This window comes from Oratosquilla oratoria, chromosome 29 (assembly GCF_046742065.1).
Source record: "Oratosquilla oratoria isolate Oo_2021 chromosome 29, ASM4674206v1, whole genome shotgun sequence".
NCBI lineage: Eukaryota > Metazoa > Arthropoda > Malacostraca > Stomatopoda > Squillidae > Oratosquilla > Oratosquilla oratoria.
In genome coordinates this window covers 31,714,605-31,727,104 of record NC_134805.1, presented here as the reverse complement: position 1 = coordinate 31,727,104, position 12,500 = coordinate 31,714,605, and positions in this window count along the sequence as shown.

Below are 12,500 nucleotides of genomic sequence, written 5' to 3'. Positions count from 1 at the left end.
AAGTGGGAAAGGGGAAAAGAGAGGAAATGGTGATAAACTGGGAATTAAATCAACTGAGGAAGAGGACGGTAGGATGAAGAGTCCGACAGGAAAAGATGGAAAAGGAGAGGAAAGGGTCAAAAGTATAAGAAAATGAGGGAGAAGCAAAATTGTGGCTTGATAAAAAGAATTAATAATAATAATAATAATAATAATAATAATAATAATAATAATAATAATAAATAATGATAATAAATGATAATAATGATAATAATAATAATAATAATAATAATAATAATAATAATAATAAATAATGATAATAAATGATAATAATGATAATAATAATAATAATAATAATAATAAAATAATAAAATAATAATAATAATAATAAATAATAATAATAATAATAAAAACCGACTTAAGCTCAGTGACATAATAATCACAACGAAGGATATTTCAAGAAAAGAATAATGGGCAGGTGTACAGAATTAGAACCGCAAAGTTAACAAATAAACAAAAAATAGATAAACAAGAAAATAAATAAACGTAAAGAAAGTCCGGTAAAAAAGCAGGAGAGAAAAAGAAAAAAAAATGAGGATTAGCAAAGACGATGAAAGCGTGAAGTAGAAAAGTGACGAAATGAAGAATCAAGGCCGAAATACTCATCTCCCTGGGGAAGAAAATGGAATGGCGCGCGGGGGGGGGGGGAGAAGAAGAGGAGGAGGGTGAAGAGGGAGAGGAGGAAGGAGGAGGAGGAGGACAGGGAAGGGAAAAGGGGAGACCATGGGATAGGTGAAGGCGAGAGGGAAGAGAAAGGGAAGGTGGAGAGAGAAAGAGGGGGAGGAAAGGGAGAGGGGACAGCGAAAGGGAAAAGAGGGGATAGGTGAAGGCGAAAGAGGAGAGGTGGAGGGGGAGAGGGAGGAGAGGTAAAAGGAGAGAGTGAGGAGAGGGGGAGAGGGAGGGGGAGAAGGAGAAGGGGAGAAGAGGTGATAGGTGGAGGCAAAAGGGGAAAAAGGGGGAAGTCGAGGGAGAGGGTAGGGGGGAAAAGGAGGAGAGGGGGAGGGGGAGGTCGAGGGGGAGGATAAGGGGGAAGGGGAGGAGAAGGAGAAGGGGGAAAAGGAGTGGGGGAAGGGAAGGGAATGGAAGGGAGAGGGAAAGGGGAAGGGAGAGGGGAAGGCGGAGAGGAAGGGGAAAGGGGGAAGGGGGAGGGGGAAGGGGAGAGTTGCAGACGAGAGGGGAAAGCGGGTCAATGAAGCAGAGAAGGGAGAGTGGACAGCCTAATGGGACAAGAGATTAAGGGAGAGTTGAAGAGAGACGAGGCAGTTGAGGGCTGACAGCAGCCAAGGGGAGAGTGAGTTGGAAGAGGGAATGTGAGAACAAAACTAAGAAGAAGAAAAAATAAATAAAAATAAAAATAAAAAATAAAATAAATAAATAAATAGATAAATAAAAAAACAAATAAATAAAAAATAAATAAATAAATAAAAATTAAATAAAGAAAAAAAGTAACCAACTGGAGAATGGAAAATAAATGTAATAATAGAAAGTTGAATTATGCAGAACAAAAGATAATTAATACACTCTTAATGGAAAAAACAAACAAATAAAAACAAAGAATCAGACAAGTAAATCATGGTCTGATAATGTCAGGAAGTAGGTTTAAATTGGACGTGGGTAGTTAACAATTTTGCCAGCCGTGTAGTAAATGAATGGAATAAACTTCCTGCAGTTCGAGGTTTTAAAATTCATTTAGATAAACACCTTAGCAACATGCTGTAATTCCTGTCATTTATTATATTCTATTTTATTCATTTGTCTATAAAACTGTCCACTCTTGAGGCGTACTCTGGGCTATTTTTCCTCCGACTGTGGGAGCAAATTTGTAGCGGCGGAAAAGGTTCTGGAGGTGGGCGATACCGCCGATTAGTTGGAGGTTGGAGGAAAAACAGCTCAGTGTGATAACGTCTTTAAGGTAGTAGACATTCTTTGATATAAAAACTTTTATATACAGTAGAATGCTCACTTCTGTTACACGATACTTTAATTTTTAAAAAATATTTCACTTGATCGGATTCAAGCACAAGTTTTGAATTCTTAGAGGAAGGGAGGGAAAAAAGAGAGAGAGAGAGAGAGAGAGAGAGAGAGAGAGAGAGAGAGAGAGAGAGAGAGAGAGAGAGAGAGAGAGAGAGAGAGAGAGAGAGAGAGAAGAGAGAGAGAGAGAGAGAGAGAGAGAGAGAGAGAGAGAGAGAGAGAGATAGAGAGAGAGAGAGAGAGAGAGAGAGAGAGAGAGAGAGAGAGAGAGAGAGAGAGAGAAACTTTCGAAACTGAAATGTGGTACAAATCAGAAGGAAGATAGAAGAGATAGAAAGCGCCAAGAGCGAAGGGGAAGAGGGACAACATACAAGAAAGGGAGAGAAAGAAGGGAAGAAAGAGAAATGGAGAGATGAAATCTAAATATGAGTGATTAGTAGAGAAGGAGGAAAATTAGGAAGACAAGGGGAAATAGGAGGAGGAGTAGGAGGAATAGGAAGAGAGATAGGAGGAGGAACAAAAGGAATAGGAGGAGGAGGAGGAGGAGGAGGAGAGGGAAAATAAATAGGGGGAAGAGGAAGAATAGGCGGAGATAGAGGATGAGGATGAGGATATGGAGGAAGAGGAGGAGGCGGAGGAAGAGGAGGAGGAGGAGGAGGATATGGAGGAAGAGGAGGAGGAGGAGGAGGATATGGAGGAAGAGGAGGAGGAAGAAGAGGAGGAGTAGGCGGTGAGGGAGGAGTAAGAGGAGGATCAGAAGGAAAATATGGAGGAATAGGGGGAGGAAGAGAAAGAGTAGGAGGTTCCAGTGTAGATAAAACACAAAAGATGGAAAGAATGTAGTGAATAGAGAAGGGACAGGATGAATAGAGAATAAGGTTATGCGCAGAAACTTGTGGGAAGAAGAAGAAAAAAAAAAAAGAGAGAAAAAAAAAAGTGACCGAAACGATCAATAAAAGCACAGAAACATAAACAAGAAAAATAGGAAGAAGATGAAGAAGAAAGGAATGAGAAAGAAACAATGAAAAAGGGCAGAGAGAGAGAGAGAGAGAGAGAGAGAGAGAGAGAGAGAGAGAGAGAGAGAGAGAGAGAGAGAGAGAGAGAGAGAGAGAGAGAGAGAGAGAGAGAGAGAGAGAGAGAGAGAGAGAGAGAGAGAGGAGAGAGAGAGAGAGAGGAGAGAGAGAGAGAGAGAGAGAGATAGGAGAGAGAGAGAGAGGAGAGAGAGAGGGAGGGAGGAGAGAGAGGGAGGAGAGAGAGAGGGAGGAGAGAGAGAGAGAGGGGAGAGAGAGAGGAGAGAGAGAGAGAGAGAGAGAGAGAGAGAGAGAGAGAGAGAGAGAGAGAGAGAGAGAGAGAGAGAGAGAGAGAGAGAGAGAGAGAGAGAGAGAGAGAGAGAGAGAGAGAGAGAGAGAATGAGGAAGACGAGAGAAAAACGAGACGAAGATAGCTCGTAAAGGAGATTAACCGTCTAGAGAGAGACGCAGCTAATCTGAGGAACTCTGCAAGGCACGAGACAAGAGGACGGCAAGGAGCTAAAGAGGAAGGATTAAGAGAGAAAGAGAGAAGGAAAAGAGGAATAAAAAGAGAGAAAAAAGGGGGAAAAGAAAAAGAGGACACAGACATCAAGAACGAACAGATTTGGAACTGGATTACTGGAATTTTGGAAAATAAATGAAAGGTTTAAACTTAACCCTCAATTTCATTCAGACGACTGGAATCCTGGATAATGGACGGCTAAGACGGTGAATGTTCTTTGGGATATTATGACCTGGCCACAGCCAGACGATTTTATTCAGCCTGGAGAGGTCCAAATCCTCTGCTCTGGGTGTCGGAGGATTGAAGATTTGAAAAAAAAAAAAAAAAAAAAAAGCTGAAGATGTTTCTGAATCCAGAACGGTCAAATTACGATGATTTTTTTTTTTTCTCCAAAAATACCGAAAAAAAATAAACGATGATGAAATGAAACAAGGAAACGAAATAGAAGACATGAAAAAGAGAAAAGAAAATAAATTAAAGGGAAGGTGGGAAGAGAGGAAGAAGAACAAAGAAGAGCACAAGGAGAGAGCACAAGGACGAAGAGAGAGCGTTTGTGATGTAAACGAAGTTCTGAAGAAGAGGATGAAAAGAGGCTCAGGGGAAGAAGAAGAAGAATGACACATAAAAGAGAGGAGAAAAGAGGGTAGGCCGAAGAAGGAAAGAGAGAAGAAGGAGACGAAAAGAAAGGAGGCAGGATGAAAGGATAATTAAAGAGCTTATAGTCGCATGGGGAAAAAAAAATGAAAAGACATATGAAAGAAAGAGGTAATAAAAAAACAGTAAGACAAGTACAATAAGGAGATATACGAGTAACGGAAGAAGAATAATTTGATAAAAAGAATACCACTAAACCACTATTAAAAAAAAAAAAAAAATACAGACAGCACAGTGAAAGACAGAAAGACAAGACAGTGAACGAAAAATTCGGAGAAACGAAGAAGAGAACAGAGAGAACTGGAAACAGAAAGGAAGGCATAGGAAGAATCAAGAGGAGGAGAGGAACAAAGAGAAAGGAGCAAAGAGGGCCCAGCTGAAGACCAAAGACGAGGAGGAGGAGGAGGAGGAGGAGGAATGGGTGAGAAGATAATGTGGTTCGTGCGAGTACAGACGGCTGTCAAAGGAGGAGGAAGACAGAGAAGAGGAGGAGGAGGAGGAGAAGAAAGAAGATGAGAGGGAAAAGGAGTAGGAGGAGGACAAAGAGGGAAAAGAGGACGGGAGAAGGAGGAGGAAGACGAGGAGGAGAGAAAGGAGAGAAAGGAGGATGAGAAGAAGGAGGAGGAGGACGAGGAGGATGGAAAGGATGAGGAGGACGAGGAGGATGGAAAGGATGAGGAGGAGGAGGAGGAGGAAGACGGAGAAGGAGGACAGGAGGAAGAGGAGGAAGAGGAAGAGGAGGAGGAGGAGGAGGAGGAGGAGGAAGAGGAGGAGGAGGAGGAGAAGGAAGAAGAGCAGATAAGGAATAGGAAGATGAGGAGGAAGAGTGAGAAGAGGAAATGGAGGAGGAGAGGGAGGAAGAGGAGGAGGAGTAAGGAGGAGGCCAAGGAGGGGGAATAAGGAAGAAGAAAGGGAGGGGGAATAAGGAAGAAGAAAGGGAGGGGGAAATATGAGGAAGAGGAGGAGGAGGAGGAGGAGGAGGAGGAGGAGGAGGAGGAGAAGGAGGAAGGATGAGGCCGAGGAGGGGGAATAAAGGAAGAAGAGAGGGAGAGGAAAATATGAGGAAGAGGAGGAGGAGAAAGTGGAAGAGGAGGACGAGGAAGTATGTGGCAGAGGAGGGTGAATGAGGAAGAAGAGAGGGAGGGGGAAATATGAGGAAGAGGAGGAGGAGGAGTGGAAAGAGGAGTAGGAGGAGTAGGAGGAGGAGGAGGAGGAGGAGGAGGAGGAGGAGGAGGAGGAGGGAGGAGGAGGAGGAACACAGAACGGAAGCGATTAGCAGGACCTGGAGGATACGGAGCAGCCGGGGGGGGGGGAGGCACCAACGAGGCACCAGACGAGGGAGGACAGAGAGTCGGAGAGCGAGGAGAGGAGGTGCGAGAGGAGGAGGAGGAAGAGGAGGAGGACTAGGAGAGAGGGAGGTGCTGGAAGAAGAGGGACGGACTGAGAGAGGGACAGAAAGAGGGAGAGGAGGAATAATTGAAGGGGGAGGAGGAGGAGGAGGAGGAAGAAGAGGATGAGGAGATGAAGGAGGAACAGGGAGGGTGAGAAGAGGATGAGGAGATGAAGAATGTGTACGAGGAAGAGGTGGAGGATGAGGAACAGGGAGGGGAGGAAGGGGAGACGAATAATAAGTATGAGGTGGAGGAGGAGGAGGAGGAGGAGGAGGAAGAGGAGGCGGAGGAGGAACAGGGAGGGGAAGAAGAGGATGTGGAAATGAAGAATGTGTACGAGGAAGAGGTGGAGGAGGAGGAGGAACAGGGAGGGGAAGAAGAGGAAGAGGAGACGAATAATAAGTATTAGGAGGAAGTGGAGGAGGTGAAGGTGGAGGAGGAGGAGGACGACAAGGAGGAGGAGGAGGAGGAGGAGGAGGAGGAGGATAGCCCTGGGAGAAGAAAGAGAATCTGCTGGCTAATGGACATGAAAAAGTGAAATAATGCGACGAATTAACAAGTCCGAGTGAGGAGGTGGGGGAAGGTGTCAGGCGAGGACGGGAGGAGGCGAGAAAAAGACTTGGAGGAGGAGGAAGAAAAGGAGGAGGATCCAGCGAGAAACTTGAAGAAGGAAAAGGAAGAGGAGGAGGAGGAGGAGGAGGAAGAGAAAGAGGAGGAAGAGCACTAAGAAGAGGAGGAAGATGAGGATCCATCCAGAAACTTGAAGGAGGAAAAGGAAGAGGAGGAGGAGGAGGAGGAAGAGGAGAAGGAAGAGAAAGAGGAAGAAAAGGAAGAGGGAGGGAGAAAAGTGATTTGGAAGAGGAGGAGACGGAGAAAGAGGATGAGGAGGAGTAGCAGGGGAAGGAGGAAGAGGAGAGCGAGGAGGAGGGATATGAGTAGGAGGGAGGGAGTGGGAGGAGCCGGAGGAAGAGGAGGGAAGGGGAGGGGGAACAAGGGGAGGAGGAGGAGGAGTAGGAGGAGGAGGAGGAGTAGGAACGGGGGGTGGGGAGGGAGGTGTAGATGTTGGAAAAGGAAAAAGGAAGAAGAGCAGCAAGAGGAGGAGGAGGAAGAAGAGGAGAAGGAGGGAGGGGGAAGAACATAAGGAATTGGAGGAGGGGGGAAGGAGGAGGAGGGGGAGGAGAAGGAGGAGGAGGGAAGGGAGGAGAAAGAGGAGGGAAGGGAGGAGAAAGATGAGGGAGGGAAAGAGGAAGAGGAGGAAGGGAAGGAGGAAGAGGAGGGAGGGAAGGAGGAAGAGGAGGGAGGGAAGGAGGAAGAGGAGGGAGGGAAGGAGGAAGAGGAGGAGGAGGAAGAGGAGGGAGGGGGACGAGGGGGAAGAAGATTAGGAACTGAAGGAGGGGGAGGAGAAGGAGGAGGAGGGAAGAGAGGAGAAAGAGGAGGAAGGGAAAGAGACAGAGAAGGGAGAGACGGAGGAAGAGGAGGAGGAGGAAGAGGAGGGAGGGGAAGGAGAGAAGGGGAGGAGGAGGAGGAGGAGGAGGAGGAGGAGGAGGTGAAGAAGGAGGAGAAGGGAGGGGGAACAGGAGATGGAAGAGGAGGAGGTGGAAGAGGTGGAAGAGGAAGGGGAGGAGGAAGAGGTTGGGCTGGAGTAGGGGGAGGGGGAAGAGGAGGAGGGAGGGGGAGGAGTAAGAGGAGGAGCTGGAGGAGGGGGAGAGGGAGGAGGAGAGGAGGTAGGAGAGGAGGAGGAAGAGGGAGAGGAGGGAGGGGAGGAGGAAAAGGAGGGATGAAAGGAGTAAAAGGAGGAGGAGGAAAAGGAGAAAGGGGGAGGGAGGAAGAACAGGAGGAGGAGGAGGAGGGGAAGGGAGGGGGAACAGTAGGAGGAAGAGGAGGAGGAGGGAGGGGGAACAGGAGGAAGAGGAAGAGAAACAGGAGGACGAAGAGGAGGAGGAGGAGGAGGGAGAAGGAACAGGAGGAGGAGGAGGAGGAAGAGGAGGAGGAGGGGATGAGAGAGAACAGGAGGAGGAGGAGGAAGAGGGTAGGAGGGGAGGAGGGAGAACGGGAGGAGGGAGAACAGGAGGAGGGAGAATAGGAGGAGGGAGGAGGTAGGAGGAGGAGGGAAGAGGAAGAGGAGGAGTAGGAGGAGTAAGAAGGTTGTAAGAAGGAGTTATTGGTGCGACAGAAGTACTGCAATGAGAAAGAGAATGGATTAGGTAAATGAGGTAAATCGCCATGAAGGGGACGTGGAGAAGCAAAATAGCAAGAAATGAAGAAGAAGAAGAAGAAGAAGAAGAAGAAGAAGAAGAAGAAGAAGAAGAAGAAGAAGAAGAAGAAGAAGAAGAAGAAGAAGAAGAAGAAGAAGAAGAAGAAGAAGAAGAAGAAGAAGAAGAAGAAGAAGAAGAAGAAGAAGAAGAAGAAGAAGAAGAAGAAGAAGAAGAAGAAGAAGAAGAAGAAGAAGAAGAAGAAGAAGAAGAAGAAGAAGAAGAAGAAGAAGAAGAAGAAGAAGAAGAAGAAGAAGAAGAAGAAGAAGAAGAAGAAGAAGAAGAAGAAGAAGAAGAAGAAGAAGAAGAAGAAGAAGAAGAAGAAGAAGAAGAAGGCGTGGAGTCTACGCCACGAGGCACTGATTACCTGCGGCCGAAGCCTTCACCTTTGCCCTATTTTCATGCGCTTGGACTGTAGGGACATAACTAACAGATCACTGCTGGGAGTCGGAGAGAAGTGCGGGATTCGAACCCACAAGGAAGCCCCCAGCGCACAAGAGAGTTGGTAAGGAGGGAAAATCTCTTAGAGAGTAAAGAAAAGAGAGAAAAGAGCGTGGAAGCAGCAGGTGTGAATGAAAAGATAACCAAGGAGGAGGGGAGAGGGGGAGGGGGGGAGAGGGGAGGGGAAGGGGGGGAAGATAAGAAAGTAGCGGTGAAGAGGGGAAGATAAGGGCGCGGGGGAAAGGGGGCAAGTGAGGACAGGAGGGGGACCTTCACCAAAATCATAATTGGGAACGAAGAGGGGGCGGGAGGGAGGGAGAGAGAGAGAGAGAGAGGGGGAGGGAAAGAGGGAGAGAGGGAGGGAGGGAGAGAGAGAGAAAGAGACAGAGAGCGAGAAAGAGACAGGAGACAGAAGGGGAAAGAAGACGGGTGGGGAAAGGGGAGGGGAGACGGGTTGGGAGAGGGGAGAGGCGAGAGAGAGAGAGAGAGAGAGAGAGAGAGAGAGAGAGAGAGAGAGAGAGAGAGAGAGAGAGAGAGAGAGAGAGAGAGAGAGAGAGAGAGAGAGAGAGAGAGAGAGAGAGACAGATATAGAGACAGACACACACACACACACACACACACACACACACACAGAGGGAGAGAGAGAGAGAGAGAGAGAGAGAGGGAGAGAGAGAGAGAGAGAGAGAGAGAGAGAGAGAGAGAGAGAGAGAGAGAGAGAGAGAGAGAGAGAGAGAGAGAGAGAGAGAGAGAGAGAGAGAGAGAAATAGAGAGAGACAGTGAGAGAGAGAAGAGGAGGGGGAGAAAGTTGTGCAAGTGGAGGGTGGAGGATGCTTTGAGGACGAACGAATCAGGGATAGAGGAAATCTGAGGAAAAGGTACGAAAATTAGTGACACAAGAAATGGTGTACACAGACAAGAAACACGAGGAAGAGGAGAGGAAGGGGGTTGTCTGCAATAACCGGCGCTTCTATCCTAGCGTGACAACACTGCAGCAGAGAGGTGTTGTCACAGCAGTGGTAAATACCTAAGGAGGGAGGCAAACAGGAGAGAGCGTAGAATCTAAAAGTGATCAGCTTTCTTTCTCGAGTGTAAACCAGACTCCAGTCATTAAAAAATAAAAATGATGAGTGACTTGGTTCACAAGGGGATGAGAGGGGAGGGGAGGGGAGAGGAGAGGAGAGGGGAGAGAGGAGACGGGAGAGAAGAGAGGGGAGGGGAGGAGAGGGGAAGGGAGGGGAGAGGGGAGAGTGGAGAGGAGAAGAGAGGAGAGAGAAGAGGAGAAAGGGGTGGGGAGGGGAGAGAGAATGGGAGAAAAGAGGGGAGAAGGAAGGGGAGAGGATAGTGGAGAGAAGAAGATAAGGGAGAGGATAGGAGAGAGGGGAGGGAAGAGGAGAGGAGAGGGGCGAGAGAGAGAGAGAGAGAGAGAGAGAGAGAGAGAGAGAGAGAGAGAGAGAGAGAGAGAGAGAGAGAGAGAGAGAGAGAGAGAGAGAGAGAGAGAGAGAGAGAGAGAGAATGTATGTGTGTATGTACGTATGTATATTAACGTGGATATGTACGTCGGCATGTGCGTGTGTGCGTTCGCGTAAGCACGTGCATGCGTGCGTGTGCGTGCGTGCGTGCACACACATTTCCGTGTGCGTGCATTTGTCCACAATGAGAAAGGAAACATGCCCTGTCATGCTGGGCGTGGCGGGGAGGAAAATATTTCCCAAACCAACTCTATTAACTTAATGAATTTGTTTCGGGTTTCGCTCCTGTGTTCCTTGGTGATATGCACGCCTCTTCTCCTAATGTACAAAGCCAGGAACAGGACGCGACGCTTCCGCACCTGTAATATTATTCCAGCAACCACTCAAGGCTTAAACGATCTTCCTTCGCGACGTCGTCTCGAGGTGGGCCAAGACGCGTCGTCCCTTTATTCTTTCTTCCTATTCCACGTCAAGTCAGTAACATTTAGGAATATCTTCCCGTTTACAAAACCTTAACGTAGTCCTTCGGCTCGGCGGCACTCGTTTGCGGGTTTTCTTCTGGCTTTGTACGTAGAAGAGGAAATCTCGTCAACGGTCTCCGTAATGGGTGACTACTACTGTGCAGAGGTGGCGGGGGCGGGGGAGGCCGCGGCGACGAAGTGGAGTTCGAATAGGACGGGGAGGACGTTGATGCGTACGAAGAAATCAGAGGACGAGGAGGAGGAGGAGTAGGAGGCAGAGGAGAAGGAGGCAGAGGAGAAGGAGGCAGAGGAGGAGAAGGAGGAGGAAGCAGAGGATGAGAAGGTGGAGGATGAAGAGAAGGTGGAGGATGAAGAGAAGGTGGAGAATAAGGAGAAGGTGGAGGATGAGGAGAAGGAATCGGAGGAGGAGGCAGAGGAAGAGAAGGAGGAGGAAGCAGAGGATGAGGAGAAGGTGGAGGAGGAGGAGAAGGTGGGGGGGGAGGAGGAGGAGGAGGAGGAGGAGGAGGAGGAGGAGGAGAAGGAGGTGGAGGAGGAGGTGGAGGAGGAGGAGAAGGTGGAGGAGAAGGAGGAGAAGGTGGAGGCGGAGGAGAAGCAAGATGAAGCGTGTGCGACGGAAGACAAAGAGGAGGAGGAAAAGAAACAAGAGGAAGCGGAGGAAGCGACGAAAGATAAAGCGAAGGAGGAGGAGGAGAAGGAGGAGGAGGCGAGGGAGGCTGGAGAGGACGGAGAGGACAAGGAGGAGCTCGTGTAATGATAATGGACAGAGCCAAGACGCAACTAATCCAAGGAGGACAACTCGGGACGCGCCTAAGTGCATCTCCTCGTTCTGCGCTTTTATCCTCCCCCGTCCTTGCCCCCCTCCCCCTCCTCACCTCCCCCTCCCCCTCCTCACCTCCCCCTCCCCCACCCAACCTTACCCCTCTCCCCCTCACCCGTCCTCCCCCGCCGAAGCTCTTCCACATCAGATTCCACCCTTTCGTCTATTCATAGCCTCCTCTCTGCCTCTCCCACTCCCTCCGTGGAGTAGAGTAATCGTGTCTTTCTACATTCGGTTACCCACTGTCAATACCTTGTTACCATTAGGATTACCACTAGGATTCTTGTGTATTCCCATCTTACTCCTTTCAATCCTCCCATCCATCCACCTCCTCCTCTTCCTCCTCAACTTTCTTATTTATATCTACCTCCTTTCTGTCACCCTCTCCCTTATCACCCTCTTTCTCAATCTCTACTAAATTCCTAAGTGGGCCCGACACGATCAGTATTATTGCGCAATATTCCTTATTGTACAATATCATTGACGGTGTAGTGATGGTACTGAAGAATGACAATATAATTAAAACATGAAATGTACAGGCCAAGTGTGCCTCTTCAATACCATCTCTACTCCGTCAGTAACATTGTACAATACGGAATATTGCGCAATAATATTGATCGTGTAGGGCCCACTTAAGAATTTAGACAGTCTAATCACCTCATTTTGAATCCTGATTGGATCCCTCCTTTTTTTTAATTCAAAATGGCTTAGATACCTCCTACAGTTAGTATTATTGATGGAAAATAATGAGTTAATACTATCATACTATCTATATGACTACTAGTACTATCTCTGCACTATCAATATCATTGTGCAATATGGATTATTGGGCATTTCTCTCTCTATCTCTCTCTCACTCCTCTCTCTTACCCTCTCTCTTACTCTCTCTTCTCTCTTACTCTATTTATCTCTCTCATTTCCCTCACATTCTTCTTCCCATCTTTTATCACGTCTTTGCTAACGTCACTCCATTTCCACAATTTCTATTCCCTGATCTCTGCTTCTCTAATTTACGTTCCCTTTCCGAGTGCGACATACAGCACCCACTAACAGCATTCCGTCTTTCGTATGTCAAGAGCAGATCACTTCTCCAGTATCTTAATCTACCTCCCAAACCACTTTTTATTACCCTTTCCTTCGTCTTTAAATTTCCATCTCTCTCTACTTTCTTTTACATTTTTACCATCTTATCTAACTTCTTTTAACTTTTTTTTTTCAAGACATACTTCTACATTCATTCCTTCCTTCGCTTTGTCTTCCTTCGGTCCAGATGACATGCCGCTTTCTTCTTACTCTTCTTCGACGTATCTTCGATTCATCATGTCAGACTTTGATAATAATCAATCATCCGACCTATGGACCAAAAGGTCTCCTGTCGGCATGCTCCTCCTTTGTAATCCTTTGTAATCGAAAGCGTGCTGGTCTCGCATTCGCTTAATTGTGGGTTCGAA